Source organism: Tiliqua scincoides, chromosome 7 (assembly GCF_035046505.1).
Source record: "Tiliqua scincoides isolate rTilSci1 chromosome 7, rTilSci1.hap2, whole genome shotgun sequence".
Classification (NCBI taxonomy): Eukaryota; Metazoa; Chordata; class Lepidosauria; order Squamata; family Scincidae; genus Tiliqua; species Tiliqua scincoides.
Window position 1 is genome coordinate 24,603,328 of NC_089827.1, and position 26,762 is coordinate 24,630,089.

The window sequence follows — 26,762 nt, forward strand, 5'->3', positions numbered from 1 at the left end:
CTAATATCCAGCTGCATAAACATTTCTCTTTCCTGTCTCCTTGGCTGCATGCCATGCCTTATAGCCGTCCTTCAGTTTATCCCTTAGCCACTAATTAACCTTTTCCAGGATTAAATTTAAGATGGCACTGATGAACACTTATGCTTCTCCCTTTCTTTTCAAAGCGTTGCATCTTAAGATTCTATCAGAATCTCAGCAAGCTCAAAATCAAACCCGTTTTGTTCTCACACACGGGTGTTCTTTGGCAATCTTTGGATGCAGCATTTCTACCAGCTATTTTAAAAAGACACACTAGTGCAGATGTTTCCCAAAAAGGCTGATTGGGTAGTACTATGGTATAGTATCAACTACCGTCCATACATAGGAAAAAATAAATACATATGCATAGCAAATATTTCTGTTTCACCTATATATTCAAACCAAAGTGCACTAAAATGAGCATGAATGGCTTTCACATATTTTGTCCTGTCTTTCTGAATAGCTGTAGAACAGTGTGACTTCCTATTTCCAAATTAGAGACAAGGGACCATAGGCCATCATAATTAGGCTGTTAATTTGTTAATGTATAAGCATAAATAGTACTTAGTATGTATTAAATTGAGACTATAAAAGTATGGTAAGTGCATTCAAAAAGCAGCTATATGAAAATGTTGGATCTTGTTGTTAATGTTTCATAACGCATTATATTTATGTATAATATTGTCGTTATATTCGCAATGTTGTTTTCATATATATTTCATAGTAGGTCTCAGTATTTGCAGATGTTTCTGTTTTTATAACTGGTATAATTGGTAGAACAGCCTGCAAACATATGCTTAAGAAGTATATACTAAAGTGGTAATTTTCTTAATAAATTTAAGGAGCAGATATCAGGGGGACTATATATATGCTGGTTAACTCACATTAGCATTAATGAGAGCAGCATTGTACACAAAAAGAAAAAAAAAAACAGACCTCTAAAGAATGCTTTTTATTAAAGGGAAATATTCATTTGTGCAGATGTTGGCACTTCTATTGCATAAAATATGGGAATTGCACATTAAAGCCTCAGTATGCAAACCAAGGCAATCGTATGCTGTTTTAATTCTGTAGCTAATATAGCACTGCTAAGAATAGCTCAAGGTCAGAAATTGAGCATTTCTTTCCATATGAAGTAACAGAACTATTTAGTTAGGCAGAAAGCAATTGCTTACATTGGAAGTTGGTTGGAACAGAAGGGCCTGAACTTTTGTCCTTGTTGAAAGTTTTGTGTGATATTTACTGTAGAGTGTAGGAAAAATGTCCTTTTTGTGAATCATAAGGGAGAAATGGCAACTTTTGGTGGCATCTTCAATTATCATGGTGGAATGATGGTTTCATGCTGATTTGGGAAAGAGATAGATACTTGCTGAAATAAAGCAGGACTGTTGTTAGTTTTGATTTGAAAGAACCAGTGAAACCCAATTCTTCATATCTGATTAGATGGGGTATGATGATATTTAGCTGCGAGATGACATTGGAGATACCTGACGCTTTAAACATTCTGTACTTCTCTTAGGGCGAATGTACAGTTTACCTAATATACTGAATGGCTTTTCTTTTCATCCATATGGTCTGTAATTTTTCTGTTACTTTCTCTGTTGGACTTGACGTACATTGTGTAGATAATGTGATCTGTAACCTCAGTTTTTTGTGCAAATAAGAGAAATAAAATGAGATAATATTATATAAAACAAATGATATCGTTATTGTGATAGCTATAGTAGATGTGGTGTTTCTGGGTGATTAAGAAAACAATGGAATTCCTTTTTGAGAGGGGAAAAAAAAGCACCAAAGCATTCTTCTTTATGCATATCAGATCCAAATAACTGTGACTGGGTCACTGAGTGACTCATGCAAGACTCTCCTAGATTGTTGTACATCAGCTAAAATCCTATTGCAAACAATTAAAAGGATCTGGCACTAAAATTTGATTTTGTAGTGGCCAAAAAGCCATCAGAAGAGTCTCTAAATTAGTTCGGCTTCCCTCGTGCCCTGTATGTCACAGCTTTACCCATCTGGTGGTGGCCTCAACTGTAATCATCTCACATTGCTGTGCCAGTACAATATCCTGTGTGGATGCAAGTGTACAGTTACAAATGAGAATGTCACAGCAGCCCTTGCATCAATGTCATTTCTTGTTGCTGCAGCAAGCACAGCAATGCCTTGGCTTTCATTGCTTTGCTCATTCAGCCATTTTCAATTATAACCATGTTTCAAATTTCGTCCATGTGCTTTCCTCATTTGTCCAATTTCATCCAACCTGCCATGATACGTTAATTTTTCTTCCAGTTTATTTAGGTTCTGCACGCATTCTCATGTTATATCGTTAATTATTTATGTTTTTTGCTGGCCAAAATAAATTTGCAAGCTAATTAAGACTATGCTTTGACATTCATCCATTTTTTACTTTCTTCCATGCTTGAGTCTCTAACCTGGTGAAAGTGCAAGGTATTGCTGTACTGTTTCACAACATATTATGTAACACAAATGATGTCATAGTCAGACATAAGTGCATCCATGAAGATAACTTTTTTGGACAAGCATGTAGTAGATGCCAGTTTTTACTGTGGCTGTTTTCTAACAAGAGCATGGGTTTTGTTCTTTTTATAATGCAGATATTTGACAGAATATCTTTGTTTCTGAACTCTTCCAGCATCAGTGACTAATAATGTGCATGTACATTATTATTTACAGAATATCTCTTGTTGGCAGCAGACACTCAAATGACACAATTCTAGTATCATTTTTTTCAATTTCTCAGTTCAGATCCATAATTATCTTACAAATTACACACACAACTAACCCTTAAACCTAAATACATTTTTGAGATATTTTTCAGAACAGCATGGAATCACAACTGGAACAAAACATGCCATAATAATGGAGAAATGCTTTTTAAAATAGAGAAAGCTAGGGAGATAATAATATGTTGCATTTATCGGGGGTGTTTTGAATGTAAGCAGTCCTTGTAAGGCGAACCAGTTTTATCTGCATATCACATATGTAGTGGCAGGTCTAAGGATATCTAAGAGCTCTTGGCTGAGGTGAAACTTGCATTGGAGACTTTCAAACTCTCAGCCATGCTTTTATCCACTATGTTCCACCAGCTCTCTGTATATGGATATATAGTGCATAATTCAATAATGTTGTAAGGCAGAGTTAAATCCTAGCTGAATTTATTCTACAAAGTAAAATTTATTCAATTATATACACTGACTTTAGCTTCAGGGCAGTGTCAGAGTCACCCACATCATCAGATAGTTCAGCTTTCCTGAGTCTCCCACAACTGATGGTGGCAGTGGGACATGTCCACCAGGAGTTTCACACCTCTGCTATGCCTGACACATCCACCTACAAATTTGAGCAACCCTCCCCCCCCCCCCGACTCCTACATCATTGTGAGGCCTTTGGGTTGCTGGGGAAGGCAAGAGGAGCCCCATTATCTGCTGTTCACTACCAGTGAGCTTGGGGGAATGCAGGGGCTGATCGTGCCATGGGGACCCATGCCATGCTTTTGTCCAGGGCCTTCAACAGTTTGTCACTATACCACTGCTTGGCTTATTCAGAGCGTATAGAGACATCATTTCTACTTATATGACAGCAGTATTGCATAAATTCTACTTGACAAGTACTGCGAGATCATTTTTTTCTCTAAAAAAATAAAATTCCCTCCCTTGTGCTTAAGTGGAGGGATTTTAGCCATATAATTAAAAAAAAAAATTCTATGCATGAATTTGCAATATGGGGAGAAATCAAAGACTCCATATGCGAGTCTTAAAGCACTGCCTTTGTCATTTTCTTTTGGGCTAGAAATAATTTGCATTTCAGCATTTCTAACAGACCTGCATCTTAATGTCTAGGGAGAATAAATCAATGCAGCTTCTTAAAAAAATAGAAAATAAAAGTAGCTTATGTTAATTCATCTGGGATTAGTTAGCTTCACAGAGAAAAAGAAACCCTTTGGACACAGTTTTGCAACTTCAGTATGTGTTTTAAATGGCAAAAGTTACATGAAATCAGGTTATAAAACCCTAATTGTTTCTAATGTCCTTGAGCCATTTTGGATCTGCTAGCTTATGTGCATGGGAAGACACATAGGCACATACATCTTCCCCACTCCCCTGGGGGGAGTAGTCAGTATTTTCTGACTACTGCCTAATAGTGTGGGACACTGTTCATCTGAACTGCTGCTTGACACACAATTGACATGCTACTTTAAAGCAGTACCAGGGGGGTGCACATCCTTGTGCCTCTCCCATGTGGGTAAGCCTAACTGGCAGTTATATTGTCCAAACCAGTCGCTTATGAAATTTTTATGGTGCAAACTAGTGACTATCATTCAGTGTTCAATGGTGAAATATCTGCTAATGTTAGGCTGGCAATAGCAGCCATTACTTGGGTGGCAGTTAAAATACCATAAATTGTGGACTGAGCTGAAGGAGAGCTATAAAAGGATCAGAAACAGTGTCCCTTTTCTACTGTTTCAGCTGATATTTGAAGATGCATAGAGTCCTTGGGACATATAGGAGTCACATAACTTTGTGGATATACAATTGTGTTCCTTTGCTCCTTATTATCAGCTCTGTTCCCTTCTTGCCTTGGTCTCTTCTATTCCCTCTGTCTTTCCTGAAACTTTCTTTAGTGGAGTCTTCATAGATGTAATGTTATGTAAAAGAGTTCTACTGTCAGGGATAAGCTTTGACACTCTCCTAGAAGAGGTAAACACTAAGATACATGTCAGAATATTCCTCAGAGCATCCCACTGTCCATCTTATCCACTGATGTCCACTGTCCATCTCATCAACTTTGGGACACTTATCTTAACTTCCTATGACCTGATCAAATGAGTTTCAATTTGGATCAGAATGATTTCACATCCAAGCCTTGCTTAAGCAATCCTAAATGAGAGTAAAGTGGGCCCTCCTTATCTGCTGCCTTGGCACTCGCAGATTTAAGCATAGAAGTCCTCAGAAGGCTTCCTGGGCATGACCAGAAGTCACTTCCAGTTTGCACCAGCAACTTCCAGTCACATCTAGAAGTCACTTCTGGTTCATGCCAGTGCCTTCTGGTCTGAGAATTCTGAGGGGAGAATTCTGAGGGGGCTGAGAGGTTTCATGTGACCTATGGAGGGCTGGGCTCTCCCCCTCAGTAAGTTATTGCAGTGTTGTACCAGGCCCCCTTGGACTTAATTATCCATGGATTTCAGTATCTGTGGGGGTGCTAGAATGGATCCCCTTGGATACTAAGGGCCCACTGTATATTTCTGATCTTGTACACCAAAGTGGTATCTCCTTTTTACAAGTAGTTCTGGACTTATGTATTCATGTTGACCATGACCTCTTCTGTCATGTCATGTCCTGCTGTGAATTGATTTCCTACCAATGTCTTGACTTCTAATGTCTGTGAAGGTCTTGGTTGTCCACCCTGACTGTTGATCCTCAGTGAAGGTCTCAGATTATGAGAAACAAAAATGAATGAAGGGTTCACTAGACATTAGATTTAGAGTGCAGTCCTAAAGGAGTGCTTGGCCAGCTGGGAGGGTTGTAAACATGCCATAAAGCATGTTTGCACCTCCTTGAGTGTCATTTTGGCCAGCACAGTGATGTGCATTGCTCTGTGGAGGCTGCATCCAGCCTCTGCACCAACAGAGAAAGGTAAGTCGGGGGTCTGGGGGACATGGGGAGGGCGAGAGAGAGGGGGAGAAGAGGCATTTCAGGACAAGGAGAGGGTGGATGGCAGACAGGCCCATCAGTGGGCAGCGGGAGAGCAGGGCATTGGCCGGGACCCAGCACTTGTGCTGGATCCTGACCCCGTTCCTGGGCAGCGCAGCGCAGCGCATCTCTGGGCTGCTCAGGTAGATCCATTGGGGATGTAGCGGCTCTCGCCAGGGTAAGGAGAAGCATTTCCCCTTGCCCTGAGCTGAGCCGTTTGCAACCTGAAACTCTTGCTGGATATGGGGGCAGGCCTGTCGGTCTCCCTGTTCCAGCGCAAGTTAGGATTGTGCTGCCTTTTCATTTTCATTTTTGTTTTCTGGGCTCATGGCCTTGAGACAAGACCTTTCTCAGATGTCTTCTTACATTTGTTTTGACAACCATTTTCAGCAAACCAGTTGTAATCATGCACATAGCATTTCTTACCTCGTGTGTCTTACTTTTTTTATTTTGTCTAATTTAATTGCTTCTACATCTAGTCTAGAAAAGCTCTTGGGAGACTGTCTTCCACTCAGTCAGCCTAAACTTACTGTTTTTTTAATGCCTTACAAGAGCAAAAGAGAACAATTTGCTTCCCTAAAAGCATTTATGCAACTGCCTGTTTTGATTAAAACAACAGAAATTGTGAATCTGAACATAATAATAGAGAAAGGGAGAATTGCCAGAGATATTACCGAAAAAAGAGATTGAAGAAAAATCTGCTTTGTGGCATTCTGGAATGTCTGGCCTGTACCCTACAGGGAACAATTAAAACACAACTGAAATCATCACTTATTTCTGTGTTTTCACACAGTTTCCATTTCACCTAAATGTTTTTTTTTCTTTCTTGAGTGCACCACCTCACATGCCAGCAGTACATTTGCCTGGACAAATGTGCTATTAATGTGTAAACACTACATGCATATGGGCAGGCGCACAAGATAAGCACGTGTGAACAAGGTCACAGGTAAATACTTTCTACCCATACCTTGTGTCATGTTTAAATCAGACCAGATTGCATAAACATCGATCTGTCTCAAACAGTTGGGAAAAGGTGGAAGCAAGTCAGTTTTTAATGGATAAAGGAGTGCATGGGTGGAAGTGTAGGACCCTTCCCCTACACTCACACGCTCACACACTCCAGAGCTTTAGTAATGATATTGTGCTCGGCTGAAACAGAATTTGCACACTTTACAGAAAATACTTACAGCAGGTTGAAAGGAAAAAGGAAGAGAAAGGAAAAGGTGAAAAACATGCCACTATTTTGGCAGAGAATAGACAAGACTGTAAAGCAAGATAAATTGATTATGATGCAAAGTTTAGATGTATTTATTATTTTGATGTAAAGGTCAAGAAATAGATGTTCAGGACTCCTGAAGGATGAAAGAGGTTATTATACAGAGACAAAGATGTCTGCTCTGATGTCTTATGAGAGGAATCAATAGCATCAGGGCTTTATGATGATTGGATCGATTGCTTGCATTGCACATGTTATTTTGTGTGGCACCAATTAAAAAGACTGAATGAGTACACTGTGAAAAGGCTATGCTGATGGGCAGCCCAATCCTGAGCTGCCCGGAGCTGCGGAACCCAGCAGAACGGAACGGAACCCTGTGGAACGGAGGGCTCCCGCGCTACCATGGGAGGCTCCTTGGGAGAAGGGGACATTCGTCCCCTTCCTCCGAGTAAGGGAAGCAGCCCCGCAATGGGGCTACTCACTTTAGCGGCGACTGTCTGGTCACCGCTAAAGTGAAGGCGCTCGTGTAGAGTGAGCAGCCCTACCTGAGCACCTGGGATCCTGCAGAGCTCGGCTCCGTGGATCCGCCTCTCCCCCGCCCCCAACACGCCTCCCCCACGCCCCTGGACATGCCGCCCCCACACCCTCGGACACACCCCCATCTCCCGTTCCGCAGCAGAACTCGGGCGCCCACCACGCACTGGCTCAGCGCCAGCCGGAGCTGAACCAGCTCCAGCAGGTGCCCAGCAGTAAGCCCCATAAACATGCCTTATGGCACATTTGCAACTGTGGTCCGCAGCGCGAACAACAGGATCAGGCTCAAAGTCTCTTTGTATCATCATTAAATGAACACGTTAAAAGGACAAGGAAGTAAATTCAGTTGTGAATGGGTCACTTCCCCCCCTCCTCTGACAGCGCTCCACCTCTCTTCAGGACAAAAATTGATTCAGACTGTTGGGATTTTAAAGACGTGCCTAACAAAATGGTAATAAACCCTCAATAACCGAGAAAATTGGAAACAGTGCACAAACATGACAAGCTAAATGAAGAACATTTATGATGCTGACAACCATGAAGCACTTTATGGGCGTCATAAGTAGCTCTGTTCCCACCCCTGTCCCTTACTGGGGGTTGTCTGATGAAGGGACTGAGCCATGCTCTGAAATAAAACAGCAAGATGGTTATGATGCTTTCCTGAAAGCATCAGTCACATAGTTACTTCTAGTGCTCTGGAAGCAACTAGAATCTTTTACATGATCTGTATTACTGACATACCCGAAAGCAGAACTTTGAAGATTTAATTCACAAAATGATGAGAAAGCAATCAGAGCACCTTAGCAGTGCTGCACAAATGAAAAATTATGACAATATTGAGAATTATATCTAGTCCAGGTGCCACGTTCCCAGAGACCCTCTGCACACTCCAAGCTTACAGACAGCAGATGACAGGTGGAGGTAGCTCCTTTCTTCTGGCCAATGGGAGCATCTCTTTAGAGACTCATAATGATACAGGGGCTTCTGAAGGATGCTTCCGTTTGTAGTTGGGCTACTGAACACAACAATCAACTGATGCCACCACTGCAACCAGTACTCAGTGGTTCAGGGGCTGGGCAGGGCTGGTAGGCCATCTAGGACGCGGCCCAGTTCCTGGCATCAAACCTGATAATAACTCCAGAGGGGCAGTATAGCAAGATCCCTTATGCAGAATGTATCTGCCCTGCAATCAGGGTCAAACTGAAACTATTCATCCTATTTTGTTTTAGTGTCCCTGTCATGTTAGTTCCCATTCCATCTATTTGGCATGATTGATACTTAACAGAGAGGGGTTTTCTGATTTACAGAACTTGAAATTTTCCTCAGTGATTGTCCAATTGATATAATGGAGGTAGTTTCTAAATTCTTGGTTTCAGTGTCCTCCACGTATACTTAGGGCGCAATCCTAACCAACTTTCCAGCACTGACATAGCTGTGCCAGTGGGGCATGTGCTGCACCCTGCAGTTGGAAGGGGGGGAGCAGTCACAAAAGCCTCCTCAAGGTAAGGCAACGTTTATTCCCTTACCTCAGAGTTGCATTGCCCTTACCTCAGTGCTGGAAAGTTGGTTAGAATTGCACCCTTAGTCTACTTGTTAAGCCTACTACAGATAATGTTCCGTATTTTATTTTATTAATTCTTTTTTTACCCTGCCCTGTGTGTCCTCTATGCTTTTTCTCATAGCTGGTTCTTGCCACATGTATTATGTATATATGCCAATAAAGGGGATTGGATTGGATTGAACTCCTGTGCCACCAGCCACCACCTGCCCCACATCTTGCTTGATTTCAAGGTTGGCAGAAAGAAAATAAAGTCCAGTGGCCCAAAATACCTTAGACGGTGTCATCCTGTATTAGGAAATAGGAGACTCAGCCCTTTAATAACTCCAAATTCCTAACAACACTGATAGGAGACAGGCAGCCCAATCCTGAGCTGTCCAGGGCGCCCAGGCTCAGCGGCACCAAGAACAGCTGCCACTGGATCCTGCATGCCCCGGGCTACTGCGGAAGATGCCTCAGGAGTAGGGGACTTTCGTCCCCTTCTCCTGGATAAGGTAAGCAGCCTCTCAATGGGGCTACTCACTTTGACACCGACCAAAAGGTCGATGGTAAGGTAAAGGCACTCATGTAGGGTGCCGGAAGACCGCCGAGCCACAGAGGCTGGGTGACCGCCCCGTGCTAACCCAGCACCTGCCAGTGCTGGGCTAGCATAGGCGGGAGCCCAGCGGAGAGGCTCGCAAACGTGCCTTATGGCACGTTTACAACAGTGCTCGGCAGCACAAAGCCATGCCGCTGAGCACAGGATTGGGCTCTGATCTGATAAACAGTTTCAATATTTAATTAGGATGAACAAGGAGCATTGGTGAACACCTATGCTTAACAAGTGAACTGAATGAGCAGTGTGTTTGCTTTCTGTACCATCTGATTGCTGACCTCCTTCCATTCACCCCACACAGTTCTTTACCACACACTTCAGCTACGTCACTTACTTGTGGAGAAGAGTGGGTCCAGGGCATTGCTGCTGAAAACCCACAGAGCTTGAATGTGTCCAGGGGACAGTCACTTTTCATGAGTAGTGCTGCTATACACCTAGAGAGTTATTTCCATTTAACAAGATATTTCAGTTGTATTTTGATTTGCCTCTGTTCCCCAACATTGTACTTAGAACTGTCTATTTGCATAAATAACTTTCAAGATTCAAAATTTTAAGCAATGGAATTTCTTTGCTCGATTGCTGGATATTGGAAGAACTGAAAGAACAAAGGTATGGAGACTAGGAACAGATGAGTTGATTCGGCAGGAGGCTGGGCACCAAGCTATATACATGGCGTTAACCATGTCATTAGCCCTAATGGACTTGTTTTTCTTTAGCAATAGCAATCACAAGAGGACAAATCCAGATTCAAACCATGGAGAGAGAGGAGCTTTAACTTTCTGCCTTTGTCATGGTCTGAATCTGGACCACCACCAAAGTTGCCATTTGCCCCAGGTGGAAAGTTCTAATGTCACTAGAACTTAATATTTATATAGTGCTTTTCAAGTTTTCAAAGCACTTCCCAAACATTATCTTGCAGTAATTCTTACAACAACCCTGTAAAGTATTATTATCTTCCTGGTACTGCTGAAGTTGAGAAGGCTTGCCCAAGGCCAACTTATTCATGGCAGAGATGAGATTTGAAGCAAGAAAGTCCTGATTTGTAATGATTACCTATTACAGCACACAGCTCTCATTGAAGCTATGCTGGCATGGAAGTCTTTACTTGACAGCCATGAATCATATTCAGAAGCCCATTTTTTTTCCCTTTTTGAGAGCTTGGCAGCCCTCATGAGTTATAATTTTTTTTCTTTCAGCCCAGGGAACTATAAACTTGCTTTAAAACAAAATCAATCAAATAAGGTGCCAAACTCCATGCTCGCATGGTGATCCTATGGACACCTAGGATATGTTCCAGCAAATTCTGTTCTTCATACACATATTAGAAAAATTAAATCCTAAACCAGAGTTTATTTTTTAACACCTTATAATTTTTGTTAATTTCAATTTTCACATTTGTACAAAACCAGAATGCCACCAAATTAAAAATAGTCCAAGTCCAGTTTCTGAAGTGCTCAAGTCATATGTTGCACTTCCCTTGTGCTTCATCTTCCTTTCTATGAACAGCTAATGTATGCACATATACTTTAACAGAAAAAAAATTGAATCAGGCCAGAACTTTTAAATCAATTCTCTGAGTTGTACAGCTGCAACAAAATAAGACTCAGAATAATGTTTGTCGCTATATATATTCCTAGTTTAAATTTTGATTAACTGTTCCCCTAAATTCAAGGTACTGGTTTTCACTATTAGAGCAGCGGTTCCCAAACTTCACGGAGTCACGGAGCACTTTTCAGGAGAGAAATTATTCACGAAGCACTGTCGTCGCCCTTATGCCAAAGGCACATATGTGCATTTTTGGCTGTTTTTACCTCACTGTATTTTTCAAGTTGTTGGTCAATATTTTATTGTATAGCAAAAACACAACTTTTTAAAAATATGTTTAATAATTTAATAGCTTAAATTTTGATCTAAACTTAATTTTTCCCATTGAAATTCATTAAAAATTGGAACTTTAAATACTGTTTTCTCAAAACATCAATTTTGCACATATGTGTCTTTGTCATGAGGGCAATGATATTTTCACCTACCACCTGCATAGCTACTAACCAAATGACGGCAGTATTGACGATAGAAAGTATTTTTTAAGCCTTTGGGCATGTTAAACATCAACTTTTATTTCATTCAAAATGGTATTTTCTCCACTAATTTCAGAGAAATAAGGAACTTACTTAACTCCATAGAGAAAAACAATAACAAAAAATACAAGGTAAAGCAAAACATTGTGAATGAATTCAAACCAGGTATTGTAAACCCACAAGATGTTATCCACATAGATAGGGTATTTAAAACTATTTTTACCCTTGCAAAATTTATTTCATTTTTCACATTTTTATACCACCCTTCCTCCAAAGAGCTCAGGGCCCTGTATACAGCCGCTACCCTCCTTTTTGTCCTCATAACAACCCTGTGAGGTAGGTATCACCCAGGAAGTTTCATGGCTGAGGGGAGATTCAAACCTAGATCTTCCAGGTCTAAGTCCACTTCCCAAACCACTACACCACCCTGGCTCTCTAAACGAAAAATGTCATTTGGCATCGAAAGGAGAACAATAAAGCATAGCCCGGGAACTTAGATTCTAATGAGAGGCATGAGACTATTTTGATTTGCCCAGTGTGGCTATATCTGGTTGAATTTGTGACAGCTGCAACTGAATTCCTGACTCTGCATTGAGGCGGGATCTGTATTTTGTTTTAGTAGTCACATAGGCAGAGAATCCTAATTCACATAAGTAAGTTGTTGCAAAGGGCAGAAAGATGATTTTCATTTTATCTGACAAACCTTTAAATTCGTCTTTTAGCTGACACCAAAATTCTGATAGTGACTTCTTAGATGCAAAATTCTCTTTTATCACAGAATCTGATGTCAAATCAAATAAGCATTCATACTACTGCAATGTCAGACAGGCTGACTTTTCCCACACAGCAGAGTATGAGTATTCAACCCAATATTTTAATTTTTTCATGGAGTTGTTCCGGAAAATAACAGTTGAAACTATGAAGCAAACCTAGCAGGTGAATGCAAAACACATCTGGACGCTACCCAATACTTATACACTGTTGAGATCTTGTCACATTTATTTTTATTTTATTGACAATCTCTTCGTGGAGCACTTGGAGACATTTCGCAGAGCACTACATACTCCACAGAGCACAGTTTGGTAACCTCTGCAATAAAGCCATAAAAGGCTTGGGCCAGGGATCCTCAAGTATACCTCCTACATCTGAAACTGCCCATCCTCTGAGATAAACTGAAAAGACTTTCTTGCATGTCTTTCTTTGGCAGAAGTGTGTTCGATAGTAATACATGGGAGGGTCTTTTTTCCTGTGACACCCCATTTATGGACTTCCTTGGACTTTGGATGCAAAAGTTCTTATCATTCTAGTGTCAGCTGAAAGTGTTTATGTTTCATTTATCTCTTGGTTGGCAACCTTCAGTCTCGAAAGACTATGGTATAAGCCTACAGCACCTGATATTCCCAGGTGGTCTCCCATCCAAGTACTAACCAGGCCTGACCCTGCTTAGCTTCCAAGATCAGACAAGATCAGGCATGTGCAGGGTAACAGTTGCTGCCGGGGCCTACGTTTAGCCACTTCGTTTTTTCTTGGCCATACAGTTCTGATATTGTTTTTGTCTTTCGTTTGGTTGGTGCTCTGGCTTGGTTAATTTTGTCATTTTTTTTGTATACTGAACTTATTTTTAATTTTTGTTGTACTATTTTAATGTATTTTAGTATATTAGCCACCTTGAATTTAATTCACCTTGTATTAGCCGCCTTAATTTTTGTTGGACTATTTTAGTGTATTTTAGTGTATTAGCCACCTTGAATGCCTCATAAGAGGAGGGGAAAGGTGGGATACGAAAATTTTAAATAAGAAAGAAAGACAATGCAAAACACCCTGGAATTTGATCAATAATGTAGGAATGAAAATGTAGTAGTAGCCAAACAAAATTTGCAATTTAAGTGAAAGTTACTACCATTTAAATGAGATCTAGTCATCCACTCTCTCTCTCTCTCTCTCTCTCTCTCTCTCTCTCTCTCTCTCTCTCTCTCTCTCTCTCTCTGTGTGTGTGTGTGTGTGTGTGTGTGTGAGAGAGAGAGAGAGAGAGAGAGAGAGATTAAAACATCACCATCCATCACTAAACTATGTGCCTTAAATGTCTAGTTAAACATTATACAGCTGATGTACTGAAGTTTCCCATTGTTATAGTTTCTAAAGACAAATGAATGTTGTTTTAAAACATGTTGACAGCTTAATGCATCTTGAGTACAAGAGTCGAAACTTAATATTTTGTAATTCACTGGTGAATCTAAAAAACCAGAGGGAAATTGATGGGCATCCCACTGGTACTATTGCCAATGTTTAACTGTTCAGTTTCATTTTTTTCTTCCTGTTATGTGGCAATTCATCTTGCCATTACCAGTCTGTGCCACTGGAAGATACCCTTGAATATGTCACCTGTTCATGCTATAGGAAGCACAATGAAATATTGCCATCTCCTTATGGTGATAGGTAGCTCCTGCTAGCAGCTGATTCTTCCCAATTCACCAAGAAAATCTATTTCCTTCCCTATACTCACAGGCAGCCCAATCCTGAGCTGCCCAGCGCCCAGAGGAGCAGCAGCACCAAAATGGCAACCGCTGCATCCTGATGCGCTGGGTAGCCGCCGGCAGCTCCTCAGGGGAAGGGGACATTCGTCCTCTTCCCCCAGGTAAAGGAGCAGGCTCTGCAATGGACTACTCCAGTCAGTGCTGGCTATTTAGCCGACGTAGTGTTGAGTGGCTCCGTGTCAGGCCCAGAGACCCAACGCAGAGTTCTGGATCCAGCGAAACAAAGTTTCACCAGTCCCACCCCCTTCTGCTCCCTCCACCACCCCCACCTTCCCCAGCCCTCCCCCCACCCCCTAACGTCACCCCTGCCCCGACTCACCTCTCCACCACTCAGAGCTCAGCCCTTGCTCTGGGTGGTTTGCAGTGGACCTCCAGCTGGCGCTGGCTCAGCACAGACTGGCACTGACCTGGTGCTGGGGCTGACCTGACATTTAGCCTTGCAGGTGTGCCTTATGGCACGTTTGCAACACTCAGCGCCTGTGAAGGGCTAGCACTGGGCCTTCAGGATCGGACCCTAAATGTCTTACATAGCATTTGAGGCCTGATCATGCATGCCGGTTGCTGAATTGCTCTCAGCCTTTGATTTCACTGCAGTTTAAAAACACTTATCAGCATACAGGACTAGACTCTCTAAAATTCAATCCTATCCATCTTCCCAGCCCCGATGCACCTGCAAGCCAGGAGGTAAGGGAACAAATATTCCCTTACCTTGAAGAGGTCTCCATGACTATCCCCCCCTGACTGCATGATGCAGCATGTGCCCTGTTGGCACAGCTGCATCAACTCTGGTAAGTTGGATAAGACTGGGACCCAAGACTACTTATAATCAACAGGTCCCTCACCTTTTCAATATTGCAATGCATTTACATTGCTGCATTTCAAGTAGTATAAAATCTGTCAGTAGTATGAGAAAGTTTGTAATATGTAAAATGCCAGTCTGGCAAAAGAGAAATTCAAATAGGGATAAATGACATTATTCACGAAAGCATAATGAGGCAAGATAGATTTATTAACCCAACTGTCAATGGGTACAAATTAAAAGTACACATGTATATCACTGTTGCTGCCTGCCTTCAAAGCTACTGCTGATGTGTTATTTAATGTTAAACACTGGATAAGTAAATGCCTGGTAACAGACTACTTTGTGTGATGAAACCGATTTTCCACACATTAAGGTCTTATCTTAAAGTTACATCCTCTTATTCTCATACTTGTATCCTCTTCAGCTCCTTGTGCTGTAGAACTATTCAAGTTCTCCTCTTTAGATGACCTTTTCTCTTCTGTTCCCCCAAGTGTCCTCGACACACTACTACTTAGAACAGGGGTGCTCAATAGGTGGATCGCGATCTACCGGTAGATCACGAGGCAAAATGAGTAGATAGCGGAGTGCCGACTCCCCCCTTCAGGTGCCTCTGGGAGGAAACGCCGGGAGTAAGGCCCATTGTACTCAATGGGGCTTACTCCCAGGTAAGTGTGGCTAGGATTGCAGCCTCACAGCCTAATCCTAGGCATGTCTACTCAGGAGTAAGTTCTGTTATACTCAGTGGGGCTCAAGGTACACCAACATACATTGTACACATAAATGTTATATGTTATGATGGCGTGAACATTGTAAAAAAAACTCTGGTAGATCTCCGGGCCTTGCTGGGTTTCAAAGTAGCTCTTGAGCCAAAAAAGTGTGAGCACCCCTGAGTTAGAATCTTATTATGCAGTCAAACTTCTTACAAAAACTCCAGTCTTGATTACCATCAGTTTGATCTTTTGCAAAGACTTGAACATATCTTTTGCAAAGACTGTTCATGCTTTTCCTGATTCTTCTCTCAGACATTCAATCAGGGGAGCTCAATATTTGAAGCTCTCTGTTTAGCATAGTTGCAAATAATTTGGGTGAAGTCAGTGTGTGTCTGAAGCCATTTAAACAATGTTCTGATCTAGGGCTCTCCAAACTATGGTCCGCGGGCCAGATCCAGAGTTTGGAGATAACCTTCCCTCATGTGAACAGCGCTTATGATTCCACTTCGCTATTGCTCCTAGCACCTGATCTTTGTACAGGAGCACACTGGGCAGTCGCGTCTGCCCAGACATCTTGTCACAAAGCCTACTGGAGTGATGGTAATAGATGCAACTGCTTAGAGGGTCCCTGTGTTGAGATCGGGTGCCAGGAGCAACAACAGTGCAGCAGAACCATAAGTGCTGGCCAGGATGGGGAGGGCTTTTTAGCTACACAGTGGTCTCCAGTTTGGTGACTGCTGTTTTAATCTTTGAATTAACCATACACTCATCATTGGCCTCTGTCCTCAAAAAACATGATGTGTTACTTTAGCTGTTATGGAGCTGGTTGGTGCTAAAGTCAAACAACTTCAAATTTGCTGATCTGTATCTTACTTACTTAGGGTGCAATCCTAACCCCTTATGTCAGTGCTTTCCAGCACTGACATAAGGGCAGTGCATCTGAGGTAAGGGAACAAACATTCCCTTACTTTGAGGAGGCTTCCGTGCTGTAATGCAAATGGGATTATATAATAGTGTGGGGGATCTCCAGGAATAGATTCAGTCATGTTGACTCCTCCAGCCTAGTCATGTCAGTGCTGTAACATAGTCCTTTTGGGAGCTACTTGGGGTATGGCTGTATTCATGTAATCAGAGCCACTTTTGCAATGGATGACATTAGTCTGGGTTAAAATATTTCATTGTATATGCTTTTAGTTAATGCATTTGCTGCTCATGGAAGAATGTTTGGCACATGTGTGTGTATGCAAAGGGTGCTGTGGGGAGATTGATTGTCACAGCTCATTATCTAACATCTGCTAGTATAATTCGCTTTCCTTTCAGTAAAGTCTACTCTTAAAATCTCCAGTGTAGCTATTAAACATCCAGAGAGTGAACCATTTGCAGTATGAAGGAAGGGAAGTTGCTGAAGCATCGGCTTTGATAGCAGATGGAGGTTCTGATGGGCAAGTTCCCATTAGATGTTTCTTCAACTTTCCTTGCAAGTTTCTGTCATGCATAGATATGCAGTTCTCATCTGAGGAGAAAATAATGTGTGGTCCTCCATAAACTATTTAATAATCCCTTCAATAGATATAGGTATGATCCTGTACATTTGTGGCTGCAATCCCAACCACACTTACCTAGGAATAAGCCCCATTGCCTATCATGGGACTTACTTCAGAGTAAACATGCATAGGGTTGGGCTGTGTATCCCTTAAAAATAGGAACACCTAGACACAGCACACAAGAGCAAGCAGTGTCAATAATTGGGAAGGGTAGTAAATTGCAACATGTTTAGCCACTGTGCCACTCCAGCTTTGTTGCTGTGTTATTATGAATACTGTTGTACTTGAAGGTTCTGCATTGGCAAAGCAATATAAAAAAATGGTGAGAGGAAGTGACATAAATCAACTGGATGTTTTCAAATAAAATTTGTTTTAAAACAAATTTATTTGTTATATTTCTACACTGTCTTCTGTAATCTAAAGTGTTAAGATCACTGTCTGAGCCACTCAGTAGTCTGTGAAGTGGATAAGGCTGAGAGATAGTAACTTGTTGAAGGCCATCCATGGACTAGTTAGGTGGAGGAGAGATATTCACATGGCTTTCCCACCTTCAGACCCAATGTTCCGGCCACTGTACCACATTTGATCTGGAGAACATTCTGGTTTTCACACAGCAGTAGTGAGCAAACAAGAGTGCATACTTTATTTCATTCTGTTCTGAACATGGACATGTTAAAAAAAAAGGTGCCTTCAGAATCCTCGGAGATTGTTGGTCATTACCTATTATCTTTTTTAAAATTATATGAAGTTTGATAAAGACGCTCATTGATAGGCAGTACACAGAGCAATGGGAAGCCACATAAAACAGATGTCAGTCTGTTCATTTCAGTGGAAATGAGCTCATCATTACCACAGTGTCAGTATCTGACCTTTACTGACAGCCAAATTCCTGCTGGGAAACATAAGTCTTATAGATTCCCTTGATAACAACTAAGATCTTGTGAATGATGACTGCTGTGCCTCATTGCATCCAAACAGTGCTGTCTACTTTCTTGGACAGTTTCTTGAGGGAGGGATGTTCTTCTATCATCTACTTGCTTTAGTCTGTAGACACAGTTCTAATAGTTTTGGAAGGAGACTACAGGTGGGAAGACAAAGAAAAATGACTTCGACAAATGACTAGCTCAGTTCAGTAAGACCTTTACTGGCATAAAATACAGAGAAAGAACACAACAAAACTAAAATATACAAAGACAACACAACATAGACATCAGTCTTTTCCTCACACGCTGCCCAGAGTCCCAGAGCTCTGCCTGGCAATTACCCCAGATAAAAAGGAAGCGACCTTATCAAGGGTCTCAGAGTCAGGTGTGGCAAGGAGAGACTGAAGCATGATTGAGTCCTCCCAGCCCTGCACCCTAGCTAACAATGGGCCTAGATATTTCTTGTGTGAAACATCATGTAGCGGGCAGTAGAAAAAGGTATAACTAGCATTTATTATCACCTCTTTTGGTCACTGCATCAGCTAAGCAAACCATGGCATAATTTACTTAATTCTCCACAGCCATGTGATTTGCGCAATGGTTGGCAACCTTCAGTCTCGAAAGACTATGGTATAGGCCTACAGCACCTGGTATTCCCAGGCGGTCTCCCATCCAAGTACTAACCAGGCCTGACCCTGCTTAGCTTCCAAGATCAGTCAAGATCAGGGCTGTGCATGGTAACAGTTGATTTGCGCAAGGTGAACTGGAAGACTGAAGCATGTGGCTGGCACTCTTGCTAGAATGTTTCACGGTTGTTTGCAAATGGCTGTGTGGGTATCAGTAGCTTGAGGAAATGTCTGTTACATCCCTTAATTAGCAGTGCAATCATATGCATGTCGACTCAGAAGTAAGGCCAATTGAGTTAAATGGAATTTACTCCCTGGTACACTTGTACAGGATTGTAGGCTAGCAACACAATGTAATGCTTATCCTATGCCAGCGGAGCGCTGCTGCAAAGCACTTTCCAACAGCATAGGAGTTTGGGGTGCCAGCAGGAAGGCCTGCACCAGCCCGCCAATATCAATGACCCATACGCCCTACAGGCCCATGCCATGCAGAGGAGCAGGTGAGGGTGGGGAAGGGTGTAAGGGCCACTGATGCATTGGCATGGGGTAACTTCCATAGGATTGGGCTGCCCAGCATATTGTGATGGGTTTGCTCCTGTTTTCTAGGCAAAATTGCTGCTAATCACCTGATCTGACCCAGTCATTGCTTTTTCATGTGGGCTCAGTACTGATATTGTACTCTGGATATATGATCTCTGGTCACCCCATTAAGGGGAATCGTCCTCTTTTGGTCCTGTTAGGTTTTCTGCAACCTTCAATTATAATCAGCCTTTGGTGATCAACTGAGTTGAGAAATGGCATGCTTTCTAGGCATGCTGTAGAGCAGGGGTATAACTCATTTCATACATTGGGCTGAAAAGCATTAACAGTGCCTGCTGAGGGCCAGAAGTGATATCATTAAGCAGGTGATGACCAGAAATAATCACCTTTTCCCCCCCTTAGGAACCTATTATTTACTTGTGACAGATCAGAAAATATGCAAATCTTTATCATATTTTCAAGATATGGGAGAGTCCAATTATCATGTGGGCCACCTGTTTAGCAGCACTGCTTCTGCCAAGGCATCACTTCATGCTCAGCAGAATTGGTGCTCTGCAGAAATGGCTGCCCACATGATACTTGCTCCCTGCACTCAGCAGCCTCTACCTTTCTCACCCTTTTGGTTTGCCTCTTCCCCCCATACTGTTCATCACTTTCTGAGGCCTCCTTCCATCTCTCCCTTCCAGAGCCTTGGCAGAATCTGTGCTGCTGAAAGGGTGGTCCTGGGAGAACCCGAATAACATGTGGTCCACCTTTTCAGTAGTGGCACCTCAGCAAAAGTGGCACTGCTGAAAGGGTGGGCTGCATGATAACTGGGCTCTCTCAGCACTGCCCTTTCGACAGTGCCACTTCTGCTAATGTGTCACTTTGCAACTCAACAGCTAGAGCTCAACTGTCACATGGGCCAAATAAAGATACAGTGGATACAGCCCACGGACCTTAGGTTTGACGCCCCTGCTCTAGAGTGCTTTGCATTTTCTAATTAAGGAAGTTTCGGCTCTTGTTGATAGGCGATTGTTTTGGCTAGCTTTAAACAGCCAAAGTTAAAGAGAAGTTTTGTTTGCTTTACATAATATTTATTATAAATACATTTATAAATAAATAAATAAAACAAAATATTGTTTTATTTTGCTAGCTTTTATTTATGGGTTTTTTTCCCTGGTTTTAAATTGTTGGCTATCCTAAGCGCTAGTGGATGATACAACTATTGCTGGAAATGGTTTTCTGTCTTTATTGAACCCTGGCTGTCTTGTGTGTGTGTGAGATTGAAGGTTGTGAGCAGTAGCGTAGCCAGGGGGGCGGGTACAGTAAATACAGCAGGCACCACAATATACCCTGTAAGCGGCTCCTTCCACTTGCTGTCAGAGCCATTCAGGGCAATGATGGCAATGCACAGAGCCCCTGCACATTGCCATCACTGCCCTATACGGCTTCAATGGCCAGTGGGAGGGGCTACTTACACAGTGGATTTTGGTGCCTGTTGTATTTACTGTGCTGGCCCTCCCCAGCTACACTGCTGGTTGTGAGTGCTTGTTTTCACCAAATATTATTTATCCTGAATTCAAAGATTAGCTTTTATGCTAATCCCACCTGCAAAGGGGGAAGAATCGTAATTCTTTAGAATACTCTCCCACATACGCTGGATATGTGTGATTTGTAGTTTGGCTCACTTCATTGAGTTATCTGCTCAGCATTTACTTTTCATGCTTCCTGCTTTCCAGTTGTGGCCCAGTTACAGTCTGGACTGTCACTTTTCATTGTGGGCAGCCTATGTGGCTTCAAAGAGACATGTGCTCTTCTGTGGGATGGAACTATTTTAACATGTTACAGCAAGTCATCACTCAGCCATGGTATTCCTTATCTTGAGAATGGGATAAAAATAATTTCATGTCTTCTATATGCTTATTTTCTCAGTCTTCAAGTGACTTGATCTGTTGTCTGTGACGGCTCAACCCCTTGAGCTACCTGCTCTGCATGCATTATTTATTGTTTCCTGCTTTCTGATAGTGGTACAATTGTCATCCTGATTGGGTTGCGATCTGTGGGGATCTGATCTCATGCATAGACAATATTGCTTAGCAACCAGAAACCTGTAAGAGCATGACATAGCTGTTCACCATTGATGAACAGGCTTATGCAAATTTCCCCCCTGACTATTGAGTAACCAAAAAACTATTCTAAGGCTGTGATCCAAACCACACTTTCCTGAGAGTAAGCCCCATTGAACAAAATAGGACTTACTTCTTAGTAGACCTGGTTAGGATTGCGCCCTAAGGCTGTAATCTTATGCACGCTTATTTGAGAGTAAGCCTCATAATGAGATTTATTTCTGAGTAAACATATATAGGATTTCACAATAAGTCCCCTATTTATGCACAGGTTAGATTTCAGGGGTCTGTACTTACACTGAAACATACTTAAGTTGAAACATCTGGTTATTGCAGCCCCAGCTATCATGCCTGTGTGAAAGCGCCACCGAAGGACTTACCGTATATGCATGAAAGCACCAATGCAGTTGTCTGTAATTTGTACATCCACAACTCAGATGTCCATAACTTAGAAAACCAATGCAGCTCATAAAAACTAGTATTAGAGATAAAGCTTTCCATTTCAGAGACTGTGGTTTCCAGGAAGATCTCAATCACATTTTCAGCCTAATCCTAACTTTACCTTACACTGGTGCAGAGGTCGCTGTGCAGGCCTAGGGTGACACAAAAATGCTATGTAGCACACTTGCAGCACCCAGCAAGTAGGCTGCACTGGCAGGAAGGCCTGCCGGTACTGCATCCAGAAGCTACACTGGACAGAGCAGGTAAGCTACCACTGGGCAGCACGGAGGTGGGGGAAGGCAGAACAGGGGCAGGGAGGGGTGTAACAAGGTGGGGAGTGGGATGGTTCAGGCCCAGGGGGGCAGGATCAACACAGAGCTTCTTGGACTTGCGCTGGCAATTTCACTGACGCAGAACTGAAAAGCCCCATTGCGCATGCTAGGGCTGTACATGGGGTAAGGGAACAAATGTTCCCTTACTGCAAGGAGACCTTCAACCCACTCCTTTCCAGAGCTGGATACACAGAAATGAATAAAATAAATCACGATTATTACACAAAAAAGAAGTTTAAAACTCAACTGGAATTACAGTTCAGATAAAAGATTACTGCCCAGAAAAGTTGCTGTGATAGTTACAACATACAGTGTAGCAAACATGAAAAATTATGGCATTTAATGGTCCACTATTCTTACAGTGTCTTACAGCACAATCCTAACCCCTGGGTTAGACCGGCACAGGTCACTTGTGCTAACCCAGGGGTGTCGCAAAAGTGCCATAAGGCACGTTTGCGTTGACTCAGGAGTCGGGGAGGCCAGCTCAAGGAGTTGCGCTGGCCTCCCCACGCCAGATCCAAGCCTGGTGGGATAAGTTTGCGTCGGCCAAGCTCTGCTGACGCAGGGGTCTGGGGGAGGGCAGGGAGGAGGCTTTTCAGGGTGGGGGAAAAGAGCGCAGGTGATGGGTGTTGCTGGGGGCAGTTGAGAGGTGGGACCAGGATCTAGCAGTTATACCAGATCCTGACCCCGTTCCCAGGTGACACAGAGCAGGCAGCATGGGGTCAGGATTCGGCATAACCTCCTGAGGTGGGGCAAATTCAAGTAGACCCATTTGGGCCAGTGCAGCATGACACGGGGTAAGGGGAGAGTTTTCCCCTTGCTTCGGGTTGTGCCGCTTCTGGCCCCAAACTTGTGCTGGATGCAGCACAGGCCCACTGGCCTGACTGCTCCAAAACAAGTTAGGATTGCACCCTTAATTGCAGGTCAATAGTAACTTAGATGTGGACTTGTGTGGACTTAGATGTGGACTCTAGGCAGGTTATCCCTCTGGGCTACCAGTTTGTGATTGGCTTTTGGTTGATATACCCTGCGGCTCTGGTAACAAAAGATTGATCATGATAGTCTGAAGTCAGCCTCTACACCAGTCATTTTCAACCACTGTGCCGTGGCACACTGGTGTGCCGCGAGTGGTCCACAGGTGTGCCACAGGAATTTGGGGGAAGGTCATTTATTAATAGGGCGAATGGGAGATATGAGCCCCCACTGGCAGCATGGTGTGCCTTGTCAATTGTCAAAAACCTGGTGGTGTGCCTTGACCATTTTATTGCCTTGTCAGTGTGCCATGAGATGGAAAAGGTTGAAAATCACTGCTCTGCGTGCTCTCTAACAAAATACTATTATTCTGAATTTGAAAGACTTGCAGGTTACAGCATCAACTAGCTTTTTTTTTTTTGAGCGGTTTATGTTTCATACATCTACAACCCAGTCTTGACACCAAGGTAAAGCACTTTAATTTTAGCAGCTTGTGGAGCTTTTGATTATTGTTTTTATGTGTGAGATTAATGGACCATTAAGTGTTGTCATTTTTCATGCTTCCTGTCAATGTAGGTTGCTATAATTTTCACAACAGCTATTCTGGTTAGCATTCACTCACTGAATACGTAATCCTTTTTTATTGCCATTGGGTATGAAACTTCTTGTGTTGTTATGGTTGTGGTTTCTTTTATTCATGTTTGTGTTTTTGAATCTTCACCACAAAGTACCATTGGGGCTGACTAAAATCTGTTAGGGTTTTGGAAACTATATTGGCATTGATAAGACCAGAATGAATGAAACATTCCTTATTTGACTAAGTTCACACATTTACTCACCAAAGGAACTGAGCAGGCATAGTGGGCAATTTTCATAAGTGTCCACATCCTCTCTTATTAGGGATATTAGGGGATGAGTGATGTACTACCCCCATAGGCCCAAATCATTCTATTTTTCCACCTCATAAAGTGGGGAACAGTGAGGATGGAAAATCAGATTTATATGGGGCATTATTACTCATGAATAATCTCTGCATCCCATGTCTTGTCTAGCTGGCAAGAAATGTGTCTGCCTCCAGCCCTTTGCCTTTATCCTGTTGGCCATGTTTGTTTTTTTCCTACCATCTCTTTTTTTTCCTTTGTTTTGCAATGCAGAACCCTAACTGGTGTTTTTCAGAATTATCTTTTTCCAACTGATTTAAATATTTACATCTGGACATCCGTCCAAATTAACGCATGCCTTTTAATCCGTGCGTCCTGGCAGGAATCTTTATAGTGTTATAAGGATAGAGTGGATAGAGATATGCTCTTTACAATCTCACATAACACCAGAACCAGGGGACATCCACTAAAATTGAGTGTTGGGAGAGTTAGGACAGACAAAAGAAAATATTTCTTTGCTCAGCGTGTGGTTGGTCTGTGGAACTCCTTGCCACAGGATGTGGTGATGGCATCTGGCCAAGATTCCTTTAAAACAGGATTGAACAAATTTCTGGAGGAAAAATCCATTACGGGTTACAAGACATGATGTGTGTGTGCAACCTCCTGATTTGAGAAATGGGCTATGTCAGATGCAAGGGAGGACACCAGGATGCAGGTCTCTTATTATCTGGTGTGCTCCCTGGAGCATTTAGTGGGCCACTGTGAGATACAGGAAGCTGGACTAGATGGGCCTATCGCCTGAACCAGCAGAACTGTTCTTATGTTCTTATGTTCTTAGTGTCACCCTATCCATGCTGACCTGGAAAAAAGCCTTGTGGAACATAGTGAAACTTATTTCCATGTAATCATGCATAGGATTGCTCTGTACATCTGTGCTTGTGCAGGGCATAAGAACATAAGAACAGCCCCACTGGATCAGGCCATAGGCCTATCTAGTCCAGCTTCCCGTATCTCACAGTGGCCCACCAAATGCCCCAGGGAGCACACCAGAAAACAAGAGACCTGCATCCTGGTGCCCTCCCTTGCATCTGGCATTCTGACATAGCCCATTTCTAAAATCAGGAGGTTGCGCATACACATCATGGCTTGTAACCCATAATGGATTTTTCCTCCAGAAACTTGTCCAATCCTCTTTTAAAGGCATCCAAGCCAGATGCCGTCACCACATCCTGCGGCACGGAGTTCCACAGACTGACCACACGCTGAGTACAGAAATATTTTCTTTTGTCTGTCCTAACCCGCCCAACACTCAATTTTAGTGGATGTCCCCTGGTTCTGGTGTTATGTGAGAGTGTAAAGAGCATCTCCCTATCCACTCTGTTCATCCCCTGCATAATTTTGTATGTATCAATCATGTCCCCCCTCAGGCGTCTCTTTTCTAGGCTGAAGAGGCCCAAACGCCGTAGCCTTTCCTCATAAGGAAGGTGCCCCAGCCCCGCAATCATCTTAGTCGCTCTCTTTTGCACCTTTTCCATGTCCACTATGTCCTTTTTGAGATGGACCTACTGTCCCTACTGTTTTTTGAGAGGACCTACTGTCTTTCAGAGATTTTAAACATACATATAGCTTCCCTAAACATTATAGCACCAAAGTACAGACCTGAAGATATCCTTTTAAATATGGAGTCAAAACCAACACAAAAATTGCCAACCCACTCTGCATGCAGAAGGTCCCAGTTTAATCCCTGGCATTGCCAGACAGGATAGTGAAAAATTCCTGTCTGAAACCCTGGAGAATCAGCAGCATATTGAGCTAGATGGACCCTTGTGGTCTCATCCAGGGCAGCTTCCAAATAAAGCCATTTCTGGAAAGTTCCCCCCCCCCAATTGCATCACACTTGAAAAGATATCCTTAGAAAAGTGTCAGAAACCCATCTGCTCATTTTCAGTAAAAGGTCCATGCAGTACCTCAGACAGTTTGGCTAAAGAAGCCATATGTGGAAGCATTTAGATGACAAAAGACACTAAGATCAGCAAAGACTAATGGACATTATCATCAGTGAAACAAGTGATGTGGAAACAACATGCCATCCCTCAGCCTTTAGATTAAAGGTTCTAAGTTCAACCACTTCCAAAAGAACATACTCAATACATCTTGCCAAGCTCCCAAAGACCTTCTTTGCAAACTACATCCAGAATAAGTGCTTGGATCTCTGAAAGGTTTTCTGAAACTCCAAAAAGCTAGCATAACACAGTGGTTAAAATGATTCCCCTATTGGATATGTAAGGAGGAAAGAGCTTCACCTAGCATTCCTGCAACAGAAGCTGCAAACCAAGTTATACAACCAAAAGTTGACTTCCCAATAGAAGAACTTTCCAACTACCAGAATCATGTGCAGTATGAACTGAAACTCAGACCAAGGATGTATCCTTGTAAAAACCACAAAGTCTGTGGTGAGACTGGTTTTGCTATGATAGTGCAAGTTTAAAATATGTGACTTTTTAAAAAAATACAATAAAATTGAGATGAATGTGACCTGGGTATTTTGTTTGTTTATCATAGGGTTTCATCCTGCAGTGAGGCTCAGAACAAGAGACTGAAGCTGAATTTTGCCTTTTTCTTCAAAAAGAAATAAA

At 42.5% G+C, this 26,762-nt stretch overlaps 1 protein-coding gene and 1 pseudogene across 1 annotated transcript in view; one reads left to right on the forward strand and one right to left on the reverse strand.

Annotated features, from left to right (window-relative positions):
• The window catches only part of MAGI2 (membrane associated guanylate kinase, WW and PDZ domain containing 2), a 747,493-nt gene that overhangs the window by 621,189 nt on the left and 99,542 nt on the right, over positions 1-26,762 (forward strand). The window lies entirely within an intron of this gene.
• On the reverse strand, positions 13,093-13,212 carry LOC136658216 (5S ribosomal RNA; annotated as a pseudogene).